Here is a 26,834-nt window from a genome sequence, read left to right as displayed (position 1 = left end):
GATTTCAGTGCTTGAATCGTATCTCCAATTAATACGATATGTACATGTATTGTATGGCAAAACAGCACTGCTTCACTGCTGAATATGAATATGCAAACACTAAATGTGTGTTATTTGTTTGGTTTTTGGGGGCAAACTAATGTTTATGAGCATAACCCCTAAAAGGTGAAGAACATAGTAAATGCACTAATGTCATATACATTTTTTTTGGTTAAAATCTTATAGCAGCATAACTGAGGCATGTCGAGGGCCAGAAAATTATGATGACGTTATCTGACCATGATCTTCTGGAGAAAATATTTTCTATAGCTACTCTTCATTTTATGTCCAATAATCACTACATGTGGTTTGGCTTATTAGTGAGAAATCCATATTAGTATAATAGTTTGGAGGTACAGTATATTCTGTGAATATTCATATGTGAAATAAGATATCCATCTGATTCTGACTGTTTGAAGTAATATGCTTTTACTTTTAGTCGACTAAAACCGATTTATTTTTTCTCAACTAAAATTAATTTACCTTTTGTCGACTAAAACTAGACTAAAACTAACAATATTTAAGTGACAAAAATGTGACTAAAACTAAAATGCAATTTAGTCAGAACACTAAGACTAAAACTAAATCACAATGTATTGTCAAAATTAGCACTGCATTATGGAATATCATGACAATTTAAAAATTAGTGTTACAGAATTTAAAAAAGTGTCACATGCAAATACATAGAAAAGCATTAATAAATAACATAACAAAACAAGCAAATACGGTAAAAAAAGAAGAGTTCTAGTGTAGCCTTTATACACTTCTAGTTTAAGAATCTGTTTTTAATATTTTGAAAAAAAACCTTTGTTAATCTGCAATGAACAGGTAGTGGTACTATCATAAGGGTTTTAAAAAACAGAATCTGAACAGGAATCCAGTTTAAACTGGCAGTCATTATTGGTAATGAAGGAAAGCTGTGTGAAAAAGCCCATTTGTTGCCAGAAAAGGTATATTAGATTGGATAAGATTAGAGATTAGATTGTCTTTATTGACGTATACACTGCAAAGCATCATTAAATTCTTACACCACAGTTGTGATGATGTATAAATAAATACAGTAAATAAATAAAAGTAGCATAAGATAAATGAAAAAAACATACATAAATATGTCTCTCTTATTATAAAAAAAAAATCTTGGGACGAGACGAGACTTTTTCAGAGAGACAAGGCGAGACATTTTCAGAGAGATAATTTCATGAGCCGTGAGACGAGACTTTGTGCCAAGAGATGAATTGAAAACCTAACAGGTCCAAGCGGGAGTAGAAATAAAGACAAACAGTAGAAGAAGAAAAGACAAAGAGTAGAAGACAAAGTAGATTGTCATAAAGAGGTTCAAAAACATTGGATCGATACACATGCAGAGCAGTTTAGAGATTCTGAAGGTACAAAAATTCAAAAGTCTCAAAAAACTGATAGTAAAAATCAGATTAACGCTAACAAACATAAATTATTATTCGGTGAAATAATGGAACAGCAAAAAGAGACTGAATATATGGACATAGGTGATATGATAGAAGTATGCAGATATTGGTCGGCTTTAAAGTTTAAGTCGGAGACTTGTAGATCGTCTAATTCGTGTTGCCATCAGGGAAAAGTAGTGTTTCTTTCCAATGAAGAGGTGTATCCGCGTGAAATAAAAGATTTGTTATTTGGTGAAAGTGAAATCCACAAACACCACAGGCAAAATATCCAAATCTACAATAATCTGTTAATCTGTCAATAATTTACACGATTCAGGACCATACACTATGACAATCTGTGTTCCCGCAACAATTAAAGCTACTACAAGTTTAATTTCAAAGAAACCACAATTCGGTCAGGTTTATATTTATGATCATGGAGAAGTGATGCAACATAGAATCGAAAGAGTTAAACAATCGGACATATTAGAAATTCTACAGCCAATAATGGATAACTAATCCATATGTCCAAAAGTATCTTACTTTACACGAAATTTATCTGAAAAACATGGACAAAGAAGTTTTCTTGGATTTCTATATGAATCTGAAAGATCACGCTCACATATATAATAAACCAACATGTGACGAACTGTCAGCGATAATAGTTTCGAAAGAAAGACATATCAAAGACAGAGTTGATATTTGTGTTTATCCAAAAGCATAGCACGATTCATCGCAAGCAGCAGATCCGGGAAATGACTAGCGTATAGGTCCTGCACAGAGGATGGCAAGCAAAGCGAGCAGTGGGCAGAGCCACCTAGTAAGAATTAAAAAAAATAAAGTATAGTATAATTAAACATAAATCAGCAGGTGGGTACAGTACACAGTGCAGGGTAGATAGGATCAGGTTACTGAGAGTTCAGCAACCTTATGACCTGGTGGAAGAAGGTGTTCCTGAAGTGGGTGGAGAAGTGGTGAGGATCCAGTGGTGCTTCCCAGAAGGCAGAAGTGAAAACTGGGAATGAACTGGGTGGCTGACATCACAGATGATAGATTCATCTCTCCTCAGACATGTGGTTTTACAGATGGTATGAAGCTGTGGAAGGACAGTCCCAGTGATTTTAGAAGCTGTATAAACAGTCTTTGTGACAGAATTTGCTCTCCTGGCAAGTCAGGCAACCAAACCACGCCATGATGCATCTGGTCAGGATACTTTCAATAGTGTAGCAGTAAAGGTTCAGTAGCATTTTGGTTCCCACCCCAAAGCCAGGATAAACCCGAGGGTGTGTGAAACATCTAATACCTGAAAATGTACGTATACATACTTAACTACCCAGCTAGTTATGTAAACATGAGGGGTAAATCTTGTGTTCTGTGGCAAGAATTTTCATGACTAATTGACAAGAAACCTAAATGAAATAACTGCCATACTGGTACCTAAAAAACTAAAAGACCAACAATATGACAATTCTATAGAGTGATGGAGATAGCTAGGTGTAATGGCAGATGTGTTGGTTGCACAGAAAAAAAATTTTATTTCAGTCAATTGAAAGTGCTCGAAATGTTTAAAGTTGTTTTGTGTATTAGGACATCAAGCAGAAAGCTGAATGTTTATGCAAAAAGTCAAAGTGACAGATGCTGTAAATGAATATATTCTAAATAAACTATGAATGCTAAGAAAACTTTAATAAAAAATAGGACTGAGTTTACCAAATTAAATGGTATCAGAACAGTAAATTAATAAAAAATATATAACAAAGGAGCCAAAACTCTGACATTAAAGGAATCGAATATATTAAATTCAATAAGACAGTGCACATTTTTTTAATAAAAACTGTAGTAGAAGTAGTAATATTATCATGTGAATGAAGTATAGTTAAACTTTTATTAACATGTTTGGCCTACATGCAACACATTGCCCTCTCTCTGGCTCCTTGTTAAACAGTACAGGCTATATATGTTCTTCTTGACACTGATAGAAAGTTATTTTCATCCAAACATTCATAAAGCACTGCAAATGTAATTAACAAAAGTACTGTTCACTGCCAAAGAAAAATGCAAAAAAATAATGACTGCAAATTACACTGCAAATTATACTGAAAGCACATGCCACTACATAGGTGTGGTCAATGAGATAAATAAGATCCCATCATGCTTAAGGTCATGTATGGAAATGCTAGGAATAACAAGTTGTTCATTATGTTGGATACTATAGCACAAAGATGACAACGCAGATATTTTCTGAGAGAATTGATTTTTAAGGTACAGTATGCTTGGCCAGAGATTGAGTGAAGGCTTGACTTGGTGATGCTGCAGAACAAACTAGGTGACTTGGGCAAGGAAGAAATAGATAAAGCCACCATAAAAAGTACAACCTCCTCCACTGTTATGTTGATACATTGATCCAAGATACAATGATAAACAGATTTTAGATCTCAGCTCAACTGAGCACTTAGAAGAGTGACAGTGTCTTCATTCAAAATGGTACAGCCTCTATCCAATACATATCTAGAGACCTGTACAATTTATAAAACAATGTACTACCTACTAAGGCATTTAGGCATTTATCATAGGTACAATATATCCTTTTACCACTTAGTTGAAGATTACTGTATATATACTTGTACAACATAAAAAGATAGTTACGATTTCATATTCCTTATTTTCTGCATTGCTCAGGTTGGATGCTGTATTTCTGACTATATGAACAATCATAAAAAAGTCTAAAAAATACAACTTATTTTAATTCAACTAGAAACATGTATTGATGTTAAAAGCATAATACAACAGCAAGACAGCTCAGAATACAGTATCCCAAGATATTAAATGCAATAACAATATCATTCATACACAATACCTAATAAATACAAAATATATGAATGTCACAACTCAGAAAATTACACTTATGCTTCATACCTTACTCTGTCAAAGTGAAAGTAAAATGGAACTATATGGGACACAGAGGTGTATGATATCTTTTAATTTACTTGCTCTGAAAAAACAAATATAAAAATTACAAAAATAAAAATAACATTTGTTTCTATCATGTTCAGAATTAGCAGTTCCCAAGTGTTTTTTTCCATTTCCATAACCAGACTCATCAGAAAATTGCAATCAGCAAAGTTCACCAACCTTTATCAGACAAGTAAAATACTATAAGATCCATCTTAATAAAATAATAAATGTTGATGAGTTTGTCTGTGTGTCTGTCTGGTTGATATATCTCTGTCATTCCAAAAAATGACACATTACAAACATTAACACTGCTTTTACAAATCCCATACCAAACAGCAAATAACAACATTTGTATGGTGCACTGCAAATGTTGACTTTGAAGTCTACACTGATTGATTAAATATCAACCTGTCTTAGACTAATAGCAGAGCTAGTACAACAACTTTTCACAGCATGTCCTATGCGAGTATCTGCCACAGTCCCTGCTATTTTACACTGGGAAGGAAATCTAATTCCTTTTCAAGATCTTCATAACCCTGGGTCATCACTGTCCACCTGTTAGCTGGATAAAGCCACAAATTATGGCACAAAATACTTTACATTTTTGCACAGCTGTCTGTTTTAACATATACAGTACTTTGAAAGGTTGAAATTCTAAAACTGCAGAACAGATCATTCACCAAAATGTGTCACAAAGTGTTACACTTGTCTACTGTAGAACAAGCCATGCGTCACATTCTTGGCTATGTAAAGCTGAAAATAATAGTTTAATTAATTGCAATTTGTTTGTTATTTTTATTTTTTAAAAAACAACAAATTAAATAAAGTCTTACAAATCCACACATTTCATAGAGATATGAACTGAAAAATTAAAAGGATCAACTTTTAAAGCATAATGTGCAACATTACTAATGCTTAAAAAATCTACAAGAATATTTATTACAAAAGCAGTAATGTTTAGAATAACAAACACAATTTATGAACAATACTGTACTTATTTATCTAATAACTGTACTATGGAACAATGAATTAAGGCAAAGCTGTGCCATGCCATATACTTTAGTATTCCTGAACATAACAAGCAAAATACACTCACCGGCCACTTTATTAGGTACACATGTTCAACTGCTTAACGCAAATATCTAATCAATCACAAGGCAGCAACTCAATGCATTTAGGCATGTAGACATTGTCAAGATGGCCTCCTGAAGTTCAAACCAGCCATCATAAAGGGGAAGAAAGGTGATTTAAGTGACTTTGAAAGTGGCATAAACAGACTGGTATGAGTATTTCTGAAACTGCTGATATACTGGGATTTTCATACACTACCAGGGGCAGATCTAACTGGGGGGAATATGATGGTATTTGCCTCCCTAAGAAAATTATGTGCCACCTTATTTGCCACCTCAATGTAAATATAATTAAAAAAACTGGAAATAACTAAGTTTCCTAAAAATTCTTTTGACATAAAGCATGTCCTGCGCTCAGCCTTCCACGTAAACCTCCCCTTCAGATAACAATGGCTTGTTCCACGCATAACTTGCTTCTCCTCATCCTTCTTTTCTGTTGATATAAATTTAATGGTCCACAATTTGTGAGATAAAGATCATCTGTCTCGAAAGAAAGAATTAAGTAATGTTAAAAATAATTTGTACATTTTGTCCTTTTCCTGTTTGTATTTGGGTTGTATGTGATTTGCAGCTAGGTGCTTAGCTGAATTTATTATTAAAGATGGCGGCACACTCAAACAAGAACTAAATCTAAAGTCGAAACACTGCATAGTTAACAACATTCCCATGTTATATTACTTTCACAGGTTATAATTGCATGCTTTATGTTTACAGCATTTTATACTTTGTTCTATTTATTATTTTTGTTCTATGTGCATGGTTTGAGAACTACATTTTACCCTGATACGTACAAATATTTGCATTTTCCATACATTTGCTGTTACTGTTGTTGATATATAGAAAAAAAACAGTGAAAAGCAACTTTGGTTTTTCGTTTGAGAACACTGCTGTTATTATACATGCCATAAAATGCTCAGCATACAGGTTTGCATTGTGTTGCTCATGACAGACTTTTAGTTGTAATATAGGAAAAGTGTTAACTTTCTTTTTTTCCCTTTACAAAAGTGGAAGAATGTCAAGTGAGTTTGTAAAATTGACAGTAATGTAGAACTTTCCAGAATGCTCATTGTTTGTACATGGGTTCCCATAAAGTTATGTGAGAGAAGCCAGTTCAGCCTTTTATTAAAGCAGTGGGTTTTAAAGATTTACTGTTGTAACATTGTGATGTTTAATAGCAAAACTTAGCAATTTATTAAGTAAAATAAAAGAAACAGTCTGTTGTTAAGTGTATTATAACAAAATACCCTTAATATTCCTTTATCACAAGTATGTATTTATACGTCTTAATGGGAGTATGCTTTTTATGGCATAGTTGTATATATTAATACATACTACTGTTTATGATAAATAGGAAAGAAGCCTAAACGAGTTAAACAAGAGGCAAGTAGTTTGTAACAAGTGTATAGAAATAATGAAAGTTTAAGAGATAGAGATGAATGGTAAAATATAAGCACCTATGTTTATAAATTAGTAAAAAGTATGCATATAAAGACTGTAAGGTGGTGAAATGAGATAAAATGGGTACTACATTATTGAAAGTATTGCTTTAATGTGCTGTTGTAAATAAAATAAACCTCAGACACTGCTGAGGAAACAGTGTGCTGAGTTTTATTTATTAATCATTCCCCTTTTTGGTAGGGGTGCGTGACAGTCCAGGTTGGCTCTGTGCTACCTTGCTGCATCTGGCAGCCCCTTGAACTCAGATCATTGATACCTTAACTTCAGCTGAAGTTAATAGGGCATTTCTGTTCTTTCTTTGCAAAAAATTGCATCTTTTTTTGGACAATCATTATTTCCATCCATCCATTTTCCAACCCGCTGAATCCGAACACAGGGTCACGGGGGTCTGCTGGAGCCAATCCCAGCCAACACAGGGCACAAGGCAGGAAACAATCCTGGGCAGGGTGCCAACCCACCGCAGGACACACACAAACACACCCACACACCAAGCACACACTAGGGCCAATATAGAATCGCCAATCCACCTAACCTGCATGTCTTTGGACTGTGGGAGGAAACCGGAGCCCCCGGAGGAAACCCACGCAGACACGGGGAGAACATGCAAACTCCACGCAGGGAGGACCCGGGAATCGAACCCAGGTCCCCAGATCTCCCAACTGCGAGGCAGCAGCGCTACCCACCGCGCCACCGTGCCGCCCACAATCATTATTTATTTTAGGAAATTATTATTTTGAAGACTCCAGTAAAGGGTAGTGGGGTAACTGTAGTGTAAATGATAATTTCTTTATCATTATGTCATTATTATGGAGGTTGTTGACAGTTTTAAAGTATTTTTCACTGTTCTCTTATAAACATATCTAAAGTCATGATTGATGGCCTAAAACACAACCAAAACAGCACAGCTCAAAGAACACATTCCAATGTGGGTCCAAAAAATATACAAGTTCCAACAGAATGGCAGGATTTCGTTCACCATTCTTTTTATGTCTTTCTATAACTCTCCTTATCTGGTGAAATTCAAGGTTCAAGTCTTCAATATTGGACCCATAAGCATTTGCCAAAAGAAGAACATCCTCCTCTTTTAGAAAGCTAGACCTAGATGGATTTAAAGTCTACAAACCAATTGTGATACGGCAGTTAGTATTAGAAAAATGCCTTTCTATTTCCCCAATCATGCTATCAATAACTTGACTTGAAAAGCATATTTGCTGTCTGGTTCTACATGTTGTCCAAGGGCAGTGGGGAGAACACAATCTTGGGGTTTTCCAGTTACCTTCACTGACCACTTTGAGAAGTACTAGGTTGTAGAAATACAACTTTTTTCACATTTTTTCACTCCAAATCTCATCAAAATAGGCATCACTACGATAATGTGTCATTGTGTCTTTCAGTGATTGAATTACATCAACAGCCATAGACAATCAAGTGTTTTGACTGCAGCATGTCTGGCAAAAACTTAGAATCACCTAAAACCTTTCTGAACACTGCAAGACACCCTACAAAACTAAAATCGATTTGACCCAGTATTACTTGAGCTTCAACAGCTCTTTGTGGATTGTTCTCACATTTAATTTCCTCAAGAATTTTAAGAATAACAGGCAGTCTGCCCACTACATTGCGACATGCTACATGCCTGCAAACCCAGCATGTATCGCTAAGGCACTGAAACTCCCTTGGTGCCACCTGTAAACATTTCACACTGCACATCCAACTATTTCTGATGGACATAGAGTTGTGTACACATGAATGTGTACAATTTTTTCAACAAAGCAAAAATATTTCCAGCATCAGGTACATTTCTGACTGTGTCATCTATTACCAAGTTTAACCTATGTGCATTGCAATGAACATACAATGCAAATTGGCAACATCTTTTCCTAGCATGGACACCTGAATGTGCCCCACACATAACTGCTGCTCCACTATATTCTTGACCTACAAGATTTTGCTTATAATCCAAACCATTCCTCGTTTAACAGCCAATAATTTAGCACTTACTGCACAAGCATCCAACCCTTCTACCACTTGAAACTTCTTTCTTTTTTTTTTTTTCACATTTTTAATTTCATCCATGATGACAGATGTGGTGGCTCTGAAGCTAGGGATCTGTGCCGGCAATTGGTAGGATGTCGGTTCAATTCCCTTTAACGCCAGAAATGACTCTACTCTGTTGGGAAAGGCCCTGGGTATGATGTTAATCTGCATCCAGCCCTGCAACTAGGTCGTCCAATTTACAGGGAGAACTTGGGGATTGGTGGCAGGATTGACACTCCAGCCAGCATTAACAACCTTACACTATTCCAGTGTGGTGCTGAGGTGTCACCCGCTGCACTCAGGTCCCAATCCAGGTGGTTCATTTTGTGGTGAGTGCGGCAAAGCGCTATCAGCACATGCTCTAAACCATGATGACTGAAAGCTGTTCACTCTCTTTAACCTCTTTTAGTATTTCTTCATAAACCATGTCACCCAAACATGCCAGCATTTTCTTTCGTGTAGTTTTACTGGTATATGTTACATTTTTGACTTGCTCTTCAAGTCTTTTTTTAAGGTTATGGTAGGCCAGCAAATTTAACATGGCTGGAAAAATGCCCTTTTGGTCTTGAGTCTATTGTTTCTTTGTGACCATGTTAGGCTATGTTTTTAGTAGCAGTTAAGATGATAACTTTTTTTCAGATATTTTCAGTCACCTTTTTCTTATATTGCTCATCCATTAAACTCAACAACGAGGTATTTTTCTCACTCATTGCATTAACATGGTACTTAGACTTGGAATGTGAACTAAAGCCACCATCTTTCATTGTTGCCTTTTAACAGTTGCAGAATCCTTCAAAGGAAGTAAAGCCATTTTTAAGAGCATCAGACAATAAGAAATGTCGATGGGCAAAACAGTAACAGGAGTCTTTGGACTGTGAATATTCAACCCATGAATTAGATTTGTACCAGTCAGCTCATTGAGATACTTTATATCCGAATAATTTCAAAAACAACATAACACTTAATTTTACAAAGATATATCAACATTGTGGAACATATTTGTCTGTAGTTTTTTTAGGGCAAGAATTGTAAAATATGCTCATACAATAAACTGCTGATTGCTACTCCGAGGCTGGACTTATCTTCGTAATAATTAATTTTTTTTACCTCATAAATATGCTTACCTCAAACATGTATGCCATATATGTGCTTCTGAAAGAATAATTAATAAATATAATATATAAATAAATGTATTATTATAAAATTAATAAATAATTTTATTTATAAAATTAATAAATAATTTTCAGGTTGCAACCCTCTTAAAAATGTTCCTGCCACCCTCTTGCCACCCCATGTAAAATTCTCCAGATCTGCCCCTGCGCACAACCATCTCTAGGGTTTACACAGAATGGTCCAAAAAAAAAAGGGAAAGTATCCAGTCAAAGACAGTTCCCTGGGCAAAAATGCCTAGTTGATGCCAGAAGTCAGAGGAGAATGGCCAGAGTGGTTCGAACTGACAGAAAGCCAACAGTAACTCAAATAACCACTCGTTACAATTTAGGTATGCAGAAGAACATCTCTGAAAGCACAAAACGCTGAACCTTGAAGCAGATGGGCTACAACAGCAGGACACCACGCCGGGTGCCACTCCTTTCAGCTAAGAACAGGCATCTGAGGTTACAATTTGCATGTACTCACCAAAATTGGACAATAGAAGACTGGAAAAATGTTGCCTGGTCTGATGAGTCTTGATTTCTGCTATGACATTCAGATGGTAGGATCAGAATTTGGCATCAACAAAATGAAAATATGGATCCATCCTGCCTTGTATCAATGGTTCAGGCTAGTGGAGGTGTAATGGTGTGGGGGATATTTTCTTGGCACGTTTTGGGCTTCTTAGTACCAATTCAGCATTGTATAAATGCCTGAGCCTATCACTTTATGACAGCAGTGCACCCATTATCTGATGGCTACTTCCAGCAGGATAACGTGCCATGTCACAAAGTTCAAATCATCTCAAACTGGTTTCTTTAACATGACAATAGGTTCAATATACTCAAATGGCATCCACAGACACCAGGGGCCTCATGTATAACGCCGTGCGTAGAACTCACACTATAACATGGCGTAAGCACAAAAGCGGGAATGTGCGTACGCACAGAAAAATCCAGATGCAGGAATCCGTACGTACGCAAACTTTCACGTTCTTCCGCTACATAAATCCCCATCAGCGTGAAAAGTAACACACGTGCACGCGCCTTCTGTCCCGCCCCACCTCCTCCCAGAATTACGCCTCTTTCAATATGCAAATCAATATAAATAGCCCTTAAGCTCAGCCTTCTGTGAAAAGACAATGGGAAAAGCACAGGGGAAAATATAAGAATTTCAGCGAATAATAAGTGGAGGCAAAGGAAAAACGTACTATTTGTTGGTTTAACAGTGATATAAACAACAAAAGGAAGTTGATCAAGTGACAGAGTGTTGGAGAAACTCGAAAGCTCAAGTTCACAAAGTTGCACAGTGCCCGAAATAAAAAATGAAGTCACATATCAAAGTCGCCGTGAAAAGGTGAGTCGTAGCCCACCATCTGAGTGTCATATGAAAGCTTATTAGGGTACAGACAAAAAAATAGGCACACAGTGGGAAAAAAGCAAGAAATGTCAACTTTAATCTCGAAATTTCCACTTTAATCACGTAGTTTATTTTGCCATTAAAGTAGAACATCGTAAAGTTCATCTTAAAATCGTTTAATTTACTAGTTTCTCAAATCCCATCGTAACTAAAGTAGCATGTTAAATACTTTGTTCTGTATTTGATCTTCTTTCTGCTCTGTGTGTGAATCACTACCTGCTTCTTAAACAGGCTCTCTTTCTCCGACAGGACACATAATCCATTGCATTCGTGATATTACAGCTCTCTGAATAATTAAAATACTGAGATGTATACGTGATATCTTTTTCATGATGATAGGAATGAAAGCATGTTATTAAACATGGGAACACGGTGGCGCAGTGCTTGTTCATGTCTCATGCAAGAGGCTTGCTGTGCCATGCGCGACCTTCGATGAAATAATTTATTACAGAAGTACTGTCTCTTTCAAACGTACTAACCTCCAATTCCTGTCCATACCTTTCTTTCTCCAAATACCCAATCGCCACACAATCAGCTCTGTAATAGACGTGAAGCCATCTGTAAGCTTAGAACACTGATTCTTCAAAACTTTTAAGGAACATTGAACTATCTTCATAGTACATGTTTAATTATTCTATCCATCTATCCTTCCAGTGTCGCGTCAGCACCAGCAAGAATACAACGCAATGCAGGAACAATCCATGAACTAGCTAGCGCTGCGGTACCGTGTCCTCACATGTTTAATTACTAACAATACAGATTATTTAAATGAAGTTAAAGTTGTATCTGTATAATATAATCAACATATTTTGCTGCATTTCATCTTTAAAATGATATCGTCATCATATGTAAATACGCGTTTTATAAAGTGGCTCAGGTTGTGCAATATTATAACTGTAGTGCAAGTTTACAGTGGGGTAATTATACTTATAAGTACAAACAGTTCTACAAGGAGCACTTGATGGACTGATTGAGTGCGTTTATAGTTCTTGGGATGAAACTTTTTCTGGACCGCGACTTGATACAGGAAAGGCATTGAAGCGTTTTGCCGTGGCTGAGGCAGCATCTGCTTCATGCTGTATACCGATAATTCTCTTTCCAATCAGCTGCTGCTGTGATTCCCCACTCAGATACAGGGATATAAATACTCTGAGTGGTGCAGTGAGAGTAATATGGAAAAAGAAGATCTGCTGTGGCAACCCCTAACAGGAGCAGCTTAAAGAAAAAGATGCAGTGAGAGTAACAATGCTAAAGCAGTTATGGTATTTGGAATACTATGGCTATTCTATGGACCATTATATTGCTGCAGGTTAATTACAATCAGATGCATTACACTAATAAATAATATGCAGTTAGTTTCAGTGTATTTATAAAGCTGCGTCAGGAATGTGGATCCAAGAAAGAAAGGGTGACCATAGATAGATAGATAGATAGATAGATAGATAGATAGATAGATAGATAGATAGATAGATAGATAGATAGATAGATAGATAGATAGATAGATAGATAGATAGATAGATAGATAGATAGATAGATAGATAGATAGATAGATAGATAGATAGATAGATAGATAGATAGATAGATAGATAGATAGATAGATAGATAGATAGATAGATAGATAGATAGATAGATAGATAGATAGATAGATAGATAGATAGATAGATAGATAGATAGATAGATAGATAGATAGATAGATAGATAGATAGATAGATAGATAGATAGATAGATAGATAGATAGATAGATAGATACTTTATTAATCCCAATGGGAAATTCACATTCTTCAGCAGCAGCATACTGATACAATAAATAATATTACATTAAAGAATGATAATAATACAGGTGAAAAAAACAGACAATAACTATGTATAATGTTAAATATTAACGTTTACCCCCCCTGGTGGAATTAAAGAGTCGCATAGTTTGGGGGAGGAACGATCTCCTCAATCTGTCTGTGGAGCAGGACAGTGACAGCAGTCTGTCGCTGAAGCTGCTCTTCTGTCTGGAGATGATACTATTAAGTGGATGCAGTGGATTCTCCATAATTGATAGGAGCCTTCTGAGCGCCCTTCGCTCTGCAACAGATGTTAAACTGTCCAGCTCCATGCCAACAATAGAGCCTGCCTTCCTCACCAGTTTGTCCAGGCGTAAGGCGTCTTTCCTCTTAATGCTGCCTCCCCAGCACACCACTGCGTAGAAGAGGGCGCTCGCCACAACTGTTTGATAGAACATCTGCAGCATCTTATTGCAGATGTTGAAGGAAGCCAGCCTTCTAAGGAAGTATAACCGGCTTTGTCCTTTCTTGCACAGCGCATCAGTATTGGCAGTCCAGTCTAATTTATCATCCAGCTGCACTCCCAGATATTTATAGGTCTGCACCATCTGCACACAGTCACCTTTGATGATCACTGGGTCTATGAGGGGTCTGGGCCTCCTAAAATCCACCACCAGCTCCTTGGTTTTGCTGGTGTTCAGGTGTAGGTGGTTTGAGTCGGACCATTTAACAAAGTCATTGATTAGGTCCCTATACTCCTCCTCCAGCCCATTCCTGATACATCCCACGATAGCAGTGTCATCAGCGAACTTTTGCACATGGCAGGACTCCCGAGTTGTATTGGAAGTCCGATGTATATAGGCTGAACAGGACCGGAGAAAGTACAGTCCCTTGTGGCGCTCCTGTGTTGCTGACCACAATGTCAGACGTGCAGTTCCCAAGACGCACATAGTGAGGTCTGTCTTTAAGATAGTCCACGATCCATGCCACTAGGTATGAATCTAATCCCATCTCTGTCAGCTTGTCCCTAAGGAGCAGAGGTTGGATTGTGTTGAAGGCGCTAGAGAAGTCTAGAAACATAATTCTTACAGCACCACTGCCTCTGTCCAAGTGAGAGAGGGATCGGTGTAGCATATAGATGATGGCATCTTCCGCTCCCACCTTCTCCTGATATGCAAACTGCAGAGGGTCAAGGGCGTGTTGAACCTGTGGCCTAAGGTGGTGAAGCAGCAGCCTCTCCATGGTCTTCATCACATGTGATGTCAGAGCAACAGGCCGAAAGTCATTCAGCTCACTAGGACGTGATACCTTTGGGACTGGGGTGATACAAGATGTTTTCCAAAGCCTCGGGACTCTCCCCTGTTCCAGGCTCAGGTTGAAGATGCGCTGTAGAGGCCCCCCCAGCTCCGATGCACAGACCTTCAGCAGTCGTGGCGATACTCCATCTGGACCCGCTGCTTTGCTGGCACGAAGTCTCCTCAGCTCTCTGCTCACTTGCGCTGTTGTTATTATGGGTGGGGATGTTTTTCCTATGCTGGTATCAGCAGAAGGATGTGTGGAGGGTGCAGTACTCCGAGGTGAGAGTGAGAGTGGGTTAGGGTGGTCAAACCTGTTAAAAAAGTTGTTCATTTGGTTTGCTCTCTTCACGTCTCTCTCAATGGTGGTACCCCGCTTCGAGCTGCAGCCAGTGATGATCTTCATCCCATCCCACACTTCCTTCATGCTGTTATTCTGCAACTTCTGCTCCAGCTTTCTCCTGCACTGCTCCTTCGCCGCCCTGAGTTGGACTTGGAGTTCCTTCTGCACGCGCTTGAGCTCATGCTGATCACCGTCTTTAAAAGCCCTTTTCTTCTGATTCAAAAGGCCCTTGATATTACTTGTAATCCATGGCTTGTTGTTAGCATAGCAGCGTACTGTTCTTACAGGAACTACAATGTCCATACAGAAGCTGATGTAGTCAGTAGTGCAGTCAACAACTTCCTCAATGTTCTCATTATGAGATCCCTGCAGGATATCCCAGTCTGTAGTTCCAAAAAGTTCTCTCAGAGTATTCTCAGCCTCCGGGGTCCACTTCCTGAATGATCGTGTGGTTACAGGTAGGACTCTAACTTTTGGTTTATAGTGAGGCTGAAGCTGAACCAGGTTATGATCTCCTTTCCCAAGCGCAGGCAGCGGGGTGGCGCTGTATGCGTCTTTAACGTTTGCATACAGTAAATCAATAGTCTTATTTCCCCGGGTGTTACAGTCCACATACTGGGAGAATGCAGGCAATGTTTTGTCCAGCGTCACATGGTTAAAGTCTCCAGCGATTAGCACAAGCGCCTCAGGGTGCTGCGTTTGTAACTTAGCAACAGCGGAATGGATGATGTCACTCGCTGACTCCACGTCTGCCCGAGGAGGAATGTATACAATAACAACAATGACATGTCCAAACTCTCTGGGCAAATAGTAGGGACGTAAACTTACGGCCAACAGTTCGATATCCCTGCAGCAAGTGGAGATTTTGACGTTAACATGTCCAGAGTGACACCACCGTGTATTAACATAGAGAGCGAGTCCTCCTCCTTTGTGCTTACCACAGGTACTTGCATCTCTGTCCGCTCTAACTGTGCTAAACCCAGGTAGCTCCATGTTGGCATCTGGGATGGTGTTATTTAGCCACGTTTCGCAGAAACACAACAAACTGCATTCTCTGTAGGTCCTTACATTTTTCACCAGCGCAGCTAGTTCGTCGATCTTATTTGAGATTTGAGTTTACATTCCCCAGAATCACAGAAGGCACCGAAGGCTTGAAACGCCACTTTCTCGCAAGCCGCTTCTTTTTTAGCTTAGTGCCGGCTCTGCTGCCACGATACCGCCTTCTTACCTCGTCGGGTAAATAGGGAACCACACCGGCACTGGCATTTGTTCTCAGCGCCCGAAGTTGAGTACTTGAATAGGCGAGTCTCGGCGTGTTAAAATCCATGCCCACGTTGTAAAAGTAAGTGTGTCCAGGGAAGGAATCCACATAAAATAAAGTGGTAGGAGTGATCAATAAATAAAAATAGAAAAATAAAAGTAGAAAAGTACACATACATATACAGTCATACACGGAGCTGCTGAAAAGGCTGCCACTCACGGCGGCGCCGGAAACAGGAACAGTAGCACTGCTTTGACGCTGGGTGCCACCAGTCTGCAAAACCGAGCGGAGAAATTGCATATGCCAGGGTATGAGGTACCGTGGAAATGTGAGTGGCTTTACGGCAAGTTTAGGTTTTATACATCGCGATTTGAGCGTGGAAACATTCGTACGCAACATTTCTGTGCGTACGCACCGTTTATACATGAGGCCCCAGATCTCAAACCAATATAGTACGTTTGGGATGTGGTGGAATGGGAGATTTGCATTATGTACGTGCAGCGGACAAATCTGCAGCAACTCCATGATGTCATCATGTTAATATGGACCAAATTCCTGAGGAATGTTGCCAGCAATTTGTTGAATCTATGCTTCGAATAATTATGGCAGTTCTGAAGGCAAAAGGGGGTCCAATCAGGTACGAGCAAGGTGTACCTAATAAGGTGGCCGGTTGAGTGAATGTGCAATGACACTACATTTTAAAGACAGGGGTCTCAATCACAGTCCTGGAGGGCCGCAGTGGCTGCAGGTTTTTGTTCTAACCCCATTGCTTAATTAGAAACCAATTCTTGCCAATAATTTAATTTCATGGCTTGTTAGAGCTTTAACTCTGCTTTGTCCGGTAATTCTCATATCCTAGATTTTCTTCCCCTTTCTAAGGATATCATCCAAATGATTTGATGGCTAAATGGATGAGCAATTCTCAGTCCTTCACTTTTTTCTCTTCACTTACCTTCCAAGTATTTAATTAAACCCAATAGTGCATGATAAATACACACAGGTGTAAATGGTAACTTTATGTAACGGCCGACCCCTTTTACCCAGCCGGCAGCTACACTCCCAAGACCTGTGGCTTGGATAATTGACTGAGAAATAATCTACTATCAAGCCGTACTTCTTACCATTTGAAATTTTCCCCCACAATCGACGGTGAAAAATATAAGCACACAAAAACAGGATGTAAAATTTAAACGGGTTATATGTATTCAGTAAAATGACATGCAAATAACAGAAACAAATATAAATATAAATATCCCTTCACCCCAGCAATAACAAGACACCACCAAATATATATATACACACAAAAAAAACCTCCCTTGTCCCAGTAACAAATAAACACACAACACGAATAACGACAATGAATGACAAACTGAAAATGAATGAGTACGTGAGTCCGGTAATAAAGAAAATGTCCTGAAAGTGGATGACTGAATTAGTGATATTGAGTTGTTTGATTCTCCCCGGAAAAAATGGAACAGCCTCACTGTGAATCCTCGTGTGTGTGGTGGATGATTAAGTCCTACCCCGGGGTATCTCGTGGTGAGGTCCTTGAAATAAATCCGGCAGATGGAAAAACAAACTGGATGGATAAGCGCAATATGGAAAACAGGTACAGGTTGCTCGTGGTCGTGATGGTGAAACAAAATCTCCTTCTCTCCTCTCTCTTCCTTCTCTTCCTGCTTGCTTATATAGTCCTGTGACGGCTAGGATTGATTGATTGTAAACAGGTGTTTTCCAGGTTTGCGGCTGTGGTCTCCTTCCATCATCCGTCCCCTTTTTCGGGGACGGCATTAACTGATGCACATAAACAGTAAACGGGACAATGAAACGAGACGCACTCAGAACTGACATTTAAACACTATGTGGCCCCGCTACATTTCCCCCCCCCCCCCCAACCTTGGACAAGGGAGGGCCGAAGTACGGCTTGAGATTGGCCACATGGATTGTGTCTATCTTGGAGTCAGTGCCGATACCCCTTTGAAACTGGAAGTTAACTGGACCTGTTTGAGATATGATTTTGGGTGGACCTAACCATTTAGGCGCTAGCTTGGCGGAGAACCTTTTGCTGGCATCCGAGAGATGGTGAGCTCTAATCCAGACCAAATCACCCGGCTGAAAGTGCGCTTCCTTACGCCGGGCATTATATAACTTGGCATGTCTGGATGTCGAACTCACCAACCTCTGTTGGATTCTCCGCCGTAATTCCTCAATTTTAAATAGGTTATTGTAACTGGTGGTTTCTGGATTAGGGGCTCTGGGAAGGAGTCGGTCAAGCGGGCCCTTTAGCTGTCTGCCCAGCGCAACCAAAGCAGGCGTCTCACCTGTGGCTTCGTGCACAGCGGTGTTCAGGGCAAACCGGAGCTCGGGGAGCCATTTATCCCAATCCTGATGCGTTCACCCACATAGGAGGCGATCATGTTCTTCAGGGTCCGGTTCACTCGCTCTGTCATGTTAGCCTGGGGATGGTAAGCTGTTGTCAGGTGTTTCTTCACTCCCCAGGCTGTATAAAGTTCATCTAATAGAGAGCTCGTGAACTGCGGACCCCGGTCTGAGATGATGTTCTTCGGCACCCCCCAGCGGGTGAAGATTTCGTTCTTCAGGGTGGAGCAGATCTTGTTAGTTTTTGCGTCCGTTAAGGCAAACAGCTTCACCCACTTTGAAAAATAATCAATCACCACCATCAGGACGGTCTTCCTCGAGCTGGTAACAGGAAATGGCCCCATCAGGTCGACTCCCAAAGTCTCCCCCGGTCCATCCGCGATTGTCGATTGTAGAAATCCTGCTGGTTTACCAGGTGGGTTTTTGAGCTGCTGGCAGGTGATGCACTTCTTCACGTGGTGGCAAACGTCTTTCCGGACAGACGGCCACCACGCAACCCCCAGGATCTTTAATAAAGTTTTTGTCCTTCCAAGGTGACCACCTAAAGGACTGTCATGATAGTAATTTAAAAAGTCGGGGATGAGCCCTTCCGGGACGACTAGTTGGTGTTGCAGACCCCCAAGGGAGGATGGAGTGGTCCTGTACAGAACCCCCTGGAGGTCCACGAAGTGTACCCGGTCGGTACGCTGCTGTTCCAGTCCCTCCCTGATGCTCTGGCAGAATGGACTGGTGGCTTGTGCTTGAGCCAGGTCTTCCAGGCTTCTTGGCAGAGGGAGGATCATTTTCTTTGCCTCTGCCAAACACACCATCCCCGGTGGCTCTGACACCCTGGACAGAGCATCAGGCACAATATTGCCACAGCCCTTCCGATAGGTCACCTTGAAAGTGAAGTTCTGGAGGCGTAACACCCACCTGGTTAGACGGGAGGAGGTCTTCGGGTGATTAAATACCCAGGTCAGAGTGTGATGGTCGGTGTACACTTCAAATTCAACCCCCTCCAGATAGTGTCTCCATTTTTCCACAGCCCACACGACAGCCAAACACTCTTTTTCAGCTGTCGAATAATTGAGCTTGGCGCCGTGCAAGGCTCGAGAGGCGTAAGAGATGACGTGTTCAGCCTGGTGGATTTTCTGAGTGAGCACGGCGCCAAGCCCCAGGTTGCTGGCATCGGTTTGTACCTGGAAAGTGAGCTGCGGATCTGGCTGGGCCAGAACGGGCGGCTCTTGAAGGTGGCTCTTTAGTTGCTCGACCGCGTCCTGGCACTCTGTTGTCCACTCCCACGGGACATCTTTTTTTCTTAGGTTGTTCAAGGGAGCCGCTATATCAGCCATCCGGGGAATGAACTTGTGATACCACCCCACTAACCCAAGGAAACGTTGCAAAGATTTCAAATCCGTGGGCGTGGGGTAGTCTCGGATGGCTAAGGTCTTCTCGGGGTCTACAGCGACCCCCTCAGATGAAAGAATGTGCCCGAGGAAGCGTATGTGGGGTTGAATGAAGGTACACTTCTTCGTGTTCAGCGTAAGTTGCGCTTGATGTAATCGTTGGAAGATGGTGTTGAGGTCCTGGAGATGTTGTTTAATAGAAGGGGAGTAAATAATGACGTCATCGATGTATACAAAGCAGATCTTGCCTATCAACCCCCTCAGGACTTGCTCCATGAGCCGCTAGAAGCTGGCCCCAGCATTTTTAAGCCCAAAAGGCATGACTTTGAACTGGAACAAGCCTTCAGGGGTGATGACTGCCGTCTTCTTCTTACTCCCCTCGTCCATCGGCACCTGCCAATAGCCACTGCGGAGGTCTAGTGTGCTGAAAACGGCAGCTCCATGCAGTGACTCCAGAATCTCATGAACCAGGGGCATGGGATATGCGTCCAGGCTCGTCTTCCCGTTAACCCCCCTGTAGTCCACGCAGAAACAGTAGGTCTCTTTTGTCATTTGCATGTTATTGCTAATTAGGAGCGATTAAAGAATACAGCTGTTTAAGACTAAAATAAGCAATAAGGATTCAAAATCCTAATGAGTGAGACAACTAAAGTGAAGCAGAAGTGTTACTTGAGCAATAAGTTCTTTTTATTAAGTAATAGGGTTGGAGCAAAAACCTGCAGCCACTGCGGCCCTCCAAGACCATGATTGAGGACCCCTGTTTTAAGACATGTATCAATTTAAACATTCCTATCTGTATATGATAGTGTTTTTTCTTCTAGATCTTCGTGAAAACCTGTTACTTGTATAGCACGATGAGACTAGATGTAAATTCTGTTCAAGGCTAAATGCTTGGACATAATACAATGACTAATCATATTTATGTCCTGACCCTGGGAGTGCATGGGACTCCATAGCAGGAGTTTGAAAATGTTTCTGGGAAAAGAGGTGTGGTCAGAATTGCTTAGCCTTTACCAATGTGATTCGCATTAGAACATTTTTTTTTTTTTGAGAACAGACCATTCTGCCCAAAAAACTCGTCCATCCTACTCACCTAGATTATCTAAAAAAACATGAAGTTGAGATCAGAAGGTCCCTAAAGTCATACTTTCCACCACAATACTTGGTACTTTATTCCATCTTGAGTTTATATGTGACTAGCAAAATACCCGCACTTCGCAGCGGAGAAGTAGTGTGTTAAAGAGGTTATGAAAAAGTAAAGGAAACATTTTAAAAATAACGTAACATGATTATCAATGTAATTGTGTTGTCATATATATATATATATATATATATATATACATAGAGTAATCCCTCCTCCATCGCGGGGGTTGCGTTCCAGAGCCACCCGCGAAATAAGAAAATACGCGAAGTAGAAACCATATGTTTATATGGTTATTTTTATATTGTCATGCTTGGGTCACAGATTTGCGCAGAAACACAGGAGGTTGTAGAGAGACAGGAACGTTATTCAAACACTGCAAACAAACATTTGTCTCTTTTTCAAAAGTTTAAACTGTGCTCCATGACAAGACAGAGATGACAGTTCTGTCTCACAATTAAAAGAATGCAAACATATCTTCCTCTTCAAAGGAAACAGAGAGGAAAGCAAACAAATCAATAGGGCTGTTTGGCTTAAGTATGCGAAGCACCGCCGGTACAAAGCTGTTGAAGGCGGCAGCTCACACCCCCTCCGTCAGGAGCAGAGAGAGAGAGAGAGAAAAACAAAGTCAAAAATCAATATGTGCCCTTTGAGCTTTTAAGTATGCGAAGCACCATGCAGCATACTTAAAAGCTGCACACAGAAGGTAGCAACGTGAAGATAATCTTTCAGCATTTTTAGACGAGCGTCCGTATCGTCTAGGTGTGCGAACAGCCCCCCTGCTCACACCCCCTACGTCAGGATCACAGATAGTCAGCGCAAGAGAGAGAGAAAGAAAAGTAAGTTGGGTAGCTTCTCAGCCATCTGCCAATAGCGTCCCTTGTATGAAATCAACTGGGCAAACCAACTGAGGAAGCATGTATCGCGCTTCGCCTTTCGCGGCTTCACTCCATCGCGGATTTTATATGTAAGCATATTTAAATATATATCGCGGATTTTTTGCTGGTTCGCGGATTTCTGCGGACAATGGGTCTTTTAATTTCTGGTACATGCTTCCTCAGTTGGTTTGCCCAGTTGATTTCATACAAGGGACGCTATTGGCAGATGGCTGAGAAGCTAGATTGCTTACTTTTCTCTTGCACTGACTTTCTCTGATCCTGACATATGGGGATTGAGCAGGGGGGCTGTTCGCACACCTAGACGATACGGACGCTCGTCTAAAAATGCTGAAAGATTATCTTCACGTTGCTATCTTTTGTGCAGCTGCTTCCTGAAACGACATGCTGCACGGTGCTTCTAATACTTAAAAGCTCGAAGGGCACGTATTGATTTTTGACTGAAAAACAAACTCTGTCTCTCTCTATCTCTCTCTGCTCCTGACGGAGGGGGTGTGAGCTGCCGCCTTCAACAGCTTTGTGCCGCGGTGCTTCGCATACTTAAAAGCCAAACAGCCCTATTGATTTGTTTGCTAGAGATTGTTTTCTCTATCTATGTGACATTCTGTGCTCCTGACACACACTCCTTTGAAGAGGAAGATATGTTTGCATTCTTTTAATTGTGAGACAGAACTGTCATCTCTGTCTTGTCATGGAGCACAGTTTAAACTTTTGAAAAAGAGACAAATGTTTGTTTGCAGTGTTTGAATAATGTTCCTGTCTCTCTACAACCTCCTGTGTTTCTGCGCAAATCTGTGACCCAAGCATGACAATATAAAAATAACCATATAAACATATGGTTTCTACTTCGCGTATTTTCTTATTTCGTGGGTGGCTCTGGAACGCAACCCCCGCAATGGAGGAGGGATTACTGTATATATATAGATATATATATATATATATATACATACACACACACACATATATTATATATATATATATATATATATATATATATATATATATATATACTAGGGGGCTCCGCCCCCTGCTCGCTTCGCTCGCCAACCCCTGGTGTTGGGAATGACAAAGAGCGTGATGTATGAATGAGATATAGAATAGTGTGACGGTGTAGATCAGGGGTAGGCAACGTCGGTCCTGGAGTGCCACAGTATGTGCAGGTTTTTGTTCCAACCCAGTTCCTTAACGAGAACTCAATTATTGCTGATGAAGCACATATTGCTTAAGTGACATTTTAATGCTTCATTTTAGTGGTCTCGCTTGTTAAGGTTCTCCAACCTTAATAGCTTATTTCAATCTTAAACTGCTGCATTCAGTGTTTTAATTGCTCCTTATTAGCAATAAGATGTAAAAGACAAAGCAGCCAGCAGTTCTCCAGCTAGCTTTTTTCCATTTACATCTGTGTGTGTTCATCATGCATGGTTTGATTTAATAAAACACTTCATAGAAAAATGTGACAGACTGAAAATGATCTGTTTTAGGCTTCAAATCATTTGGATGATATCCTTGGAAAGGAAAAAAATCTACGATATAAAAGCCTTACATTGCACAGACTAACAAGCCATAAAATTAAATAAGGTCTGAGATTGGCAATGATTGGTTTCTAATTAAGCAATTGGGTTGAATGAAAACCTGTAGCCACTGTGGCTCACCAGGACCGACATTGCCTACCCCTGTTTTACATCTTATTGCTAATAAGGAGCAATTAAAACACTGAATGCAGCAGTTTAAGATTGAAATAAGCAATTAAGGTTGGAGAACCTTAACAAGCGAGACCACTAAAATGAAGCATTAAAATGTCACTTAAGCAATATGTGCTTCATCAGCAATAATTGAGTTCTCATTAAGGAACTGGGTTGGAACAAAAACCTGCACATACTGTGGCACTCCAGGACCGACGTTGCCTACCCCTGGTGTAGATGATGCAAATAGAAAGCAAACAATAAAGTGTGTGGGACAGTGTAAAGGTTAATTGGAAAATTTCTTTGTACACGCCGTTTAAGTGTAAAAGGTAATTCCAGCTCAGAACTTGTAAGGTCAATGAAGATGGTTATTGTTGTGATCAGAGTCAAGTTTGTCAGAGCTTAGAAAGAGTTGTGTCTCTCCAGGAAGTAATGGAATGACTTGGGTATTTATGTTTTGCACATTAATATTTTTTGGACATAATATAGTGCGTTGTGTTAAAAGGGGCATTTGGTCTAATGAGATTGCTGTTCCAAATCTCTCTGTAACTAAGTCGTCGCAGATAAAGGCTTGAGGAATTGTAATAATATGTGGCTGAAGTCCATCTGTATTGGTGAGTGTACCATCTCTCAGTTGTAATAAGCAATTGTTATGATCTGGTTCTGGACATCGTATCTTTTTTACTAACTGTATCTTTTGAAAGCAATGCCAATTGTCTGCGTATTTTAAGGTGCACTGAACAATAGCTGAGTGCATGGCATCTGGAAGAATAGCTAATCACTGTTTAAAATCTCCTCCTAATAAAAGTACCTTTCCTCCAAATCGAATATTATTATTCATAAACGTTTGTAGAAGTTTATGAATGGTGTTGAGTAAGTGACTTCATGCCATTGTACATTCATCAATAAACAACATTTTTTGAAGACGGATGTCACGTGCAGTGCCACCGTTAATGTTCATAGTGGATACCGATTTTTAGGATCTAATGCAGTTGATAAAGATTTCACTTTCAGGTACATCGTCAGTTAGAATCTTCTGTAGATATTCAGTATATGAATGTAAAGAAGGCAGTCTAATTTGACCCTTTTGACAACAACGTCTAAATGTATTACTTGTATTGCCAGTTGTTTCTTCAGGGAAGTGAACTGAATGACAATGATTGCAAATGTCATTCATTAATCCGAATGAATTTTCCCGGTGTATGTTTTGCTTGTGCCGTTTGAGAGGCGCGTTGTTGCATGTGTAGTATTTGGGACGTGTTGTTTTGGAGCTGTAATCGATTTGCCTGTGCTGTGTGAGACGCCCGTTGTAGCCTTCCTTGCCGTTAACGTATGTCTGAGACGGGAGGTGTTTCGTTTTGAATCCGTGCCTGTTGCGATGCAGCACTTTGATTGATAGTTTGCGTCATGTGGATCCAGGATGTAGATTTGTGCATATTTGCGTTGTTGATTTGTTTCAGGGTGCACTGTTCCAATGCGATGCAGTACTTGTGCACATATGGGAAAGCAGTATGGGCCATTGCCTTTTGGTGGCCTGATATTTACTAAAAGCAAATGAACTATTGTAGGATCTAACGCAGTTCATAAAGTTTTTACTTTTAGGTACATCGTTAGTTAGAAGCTTTAGTTGAACTTTGCGTTTTTGGAGTCGAGACATTTTTTCTTTTAGAAATATGGATAAGTAATAAGGAGTATTGCACTCACTGTTAATATGGAGCCTTTTCTGCGGTTGAACGGTTAATAGTGCCTTATTGTAATGAGATCCACCTATGCTGCATAGCCGTCTATTTTGTTGTTTCTTTCGTGTTCGTGTGTTTGTTCCTGTTATCCTTTCCTTTTCGTTTTGTACCCGTGACCGTGTATTCATGACTTGTTTCTTTCTCAGCATCCGAAATATGGATAAGTAATAAGGAGGATCGCAGTCACTGTTAATATGTTTCCTTTTCTGCAGTTGAACGGTTAATAGTGCTTTATTGTAAGGAGATCCACCAATGCTGACACCTATGCTGTCTAGTGTGAAGGTGCTGACGTTCACTTTAGAATATGTGGCTTTGGGTGTGACTTCTTATGGATGTGAGTGTGTGTGTGGGGGGCGGGGGGGACGGTTTGAGGATTGTTGTTGCGCGAGCGTCTTCTTTCTTTTTGTGTTCCTGTGTCTTGTTGAATTCCCCTCTTTGTGTGTGTCCCGTCCCTTGCTTGTAGGGTCTGTGGGGTGGTTTTGTGTTCTTTTTTTTGTGTTCCATGGGCTTGTTGAATCCCCCTCTTGGTGTGTGTCCCGTCCGGTGCCTGTAGGGGGGGGGGGGGGGGGTGCCTTGCTGTTGTGCGCGGGCCTCTTTTTTTTTTTTTTTTTTTTTTCGGGTCTAGTTTCGTGTGCAATGTGTTTCGTGCTTTTCCTGCGTTTGACTTTGCGCCTCATTTCTCCTTTTTGTATGTGCTCACTCGTTTTTTCTGTGGTCTTGTCCGCCACTCGCGGCCCCTCATCCGCCTTTGTCGCCCTCTTTTGTCCGCCTTTCTCCGACTCTCGCGGACTCTTTTTGCGCCTGCGCCTCTCGCGGCCCCTCATCCGCCTCTCTCGCCCTCTTTTGTCCGCCTTTCTCGGCTCCTCAGCCGACTCTTGTGGACTCTTTTTGCGCCTGCGCAGTACGTCTTTTTGCAGCTACGGCCCATGGCCGGATGTGCCTGCGTCCATCATCCGGTTTAGCATTCTCGGTTAGTAATATGGATATATGTATATACATACATACATATACACACATACATGCACTTACAATAACATAGAAATCAATATAAACAACATTAACATCATTATCATATGAGAATATGAAGTAATATATAAGAAGCACATTTCATATAAATATAAATTATTAAACAGTAAAATCTTCTTCTATAATTTGCTACCGTGGCTATTCGTTTGTCTGTCCAGGATTTTAAATCACCTGTAGCTCGCAAATCGTTTCACCTATTGACTTGAAATCTGGTACACATATAGTACGTCACGTGTACTATCTGCTTTATGGGTGGTGATTGTATTAGTCTTTTTATCTTTATTTTATTTTATTGTAGAATCAACTCCTATCTGCGCACACC

The 26,834-nt window shown here is 40.2% G+C and overlaps 1 protein-coding gene across 1 annotated transcript in view; it reads right to left on the bottom strand.

Annotated features, from left to right (window-relative positions):
- lhpp (phospholysine phosphohistidine inorganic pyrophosphate phosphatase) overlaps positions 1 to 26,834 on the bottom strand; it is a 290,090-nt gene that overhangs the window by 212,834 nt on the left and 50,422 nt on the right. The gene's annotated exons all lie outside the window — the stretch shown is intronic.

The sequence above is a fragment of the Erpetoichthys calabaricus genome, chromosome 2 (assembly GCF_900747795.2).
Source record: "Erpetoichthys calabaricus chromosome 2, fErpCal1.3, whole genome shotgun sequence".
Taxonomy (NCBI): Eukaryota; Metazoa; Chordata; class Cladistia; order Polypteriformes; family Polypteridae; genus Erpetoichthys; species Erpetoichthys calabaricus.
Note: the sequence above shows the minus strand (reverse complement) of the source record. Positions and strands in the feature narration are given on the sequence as shown.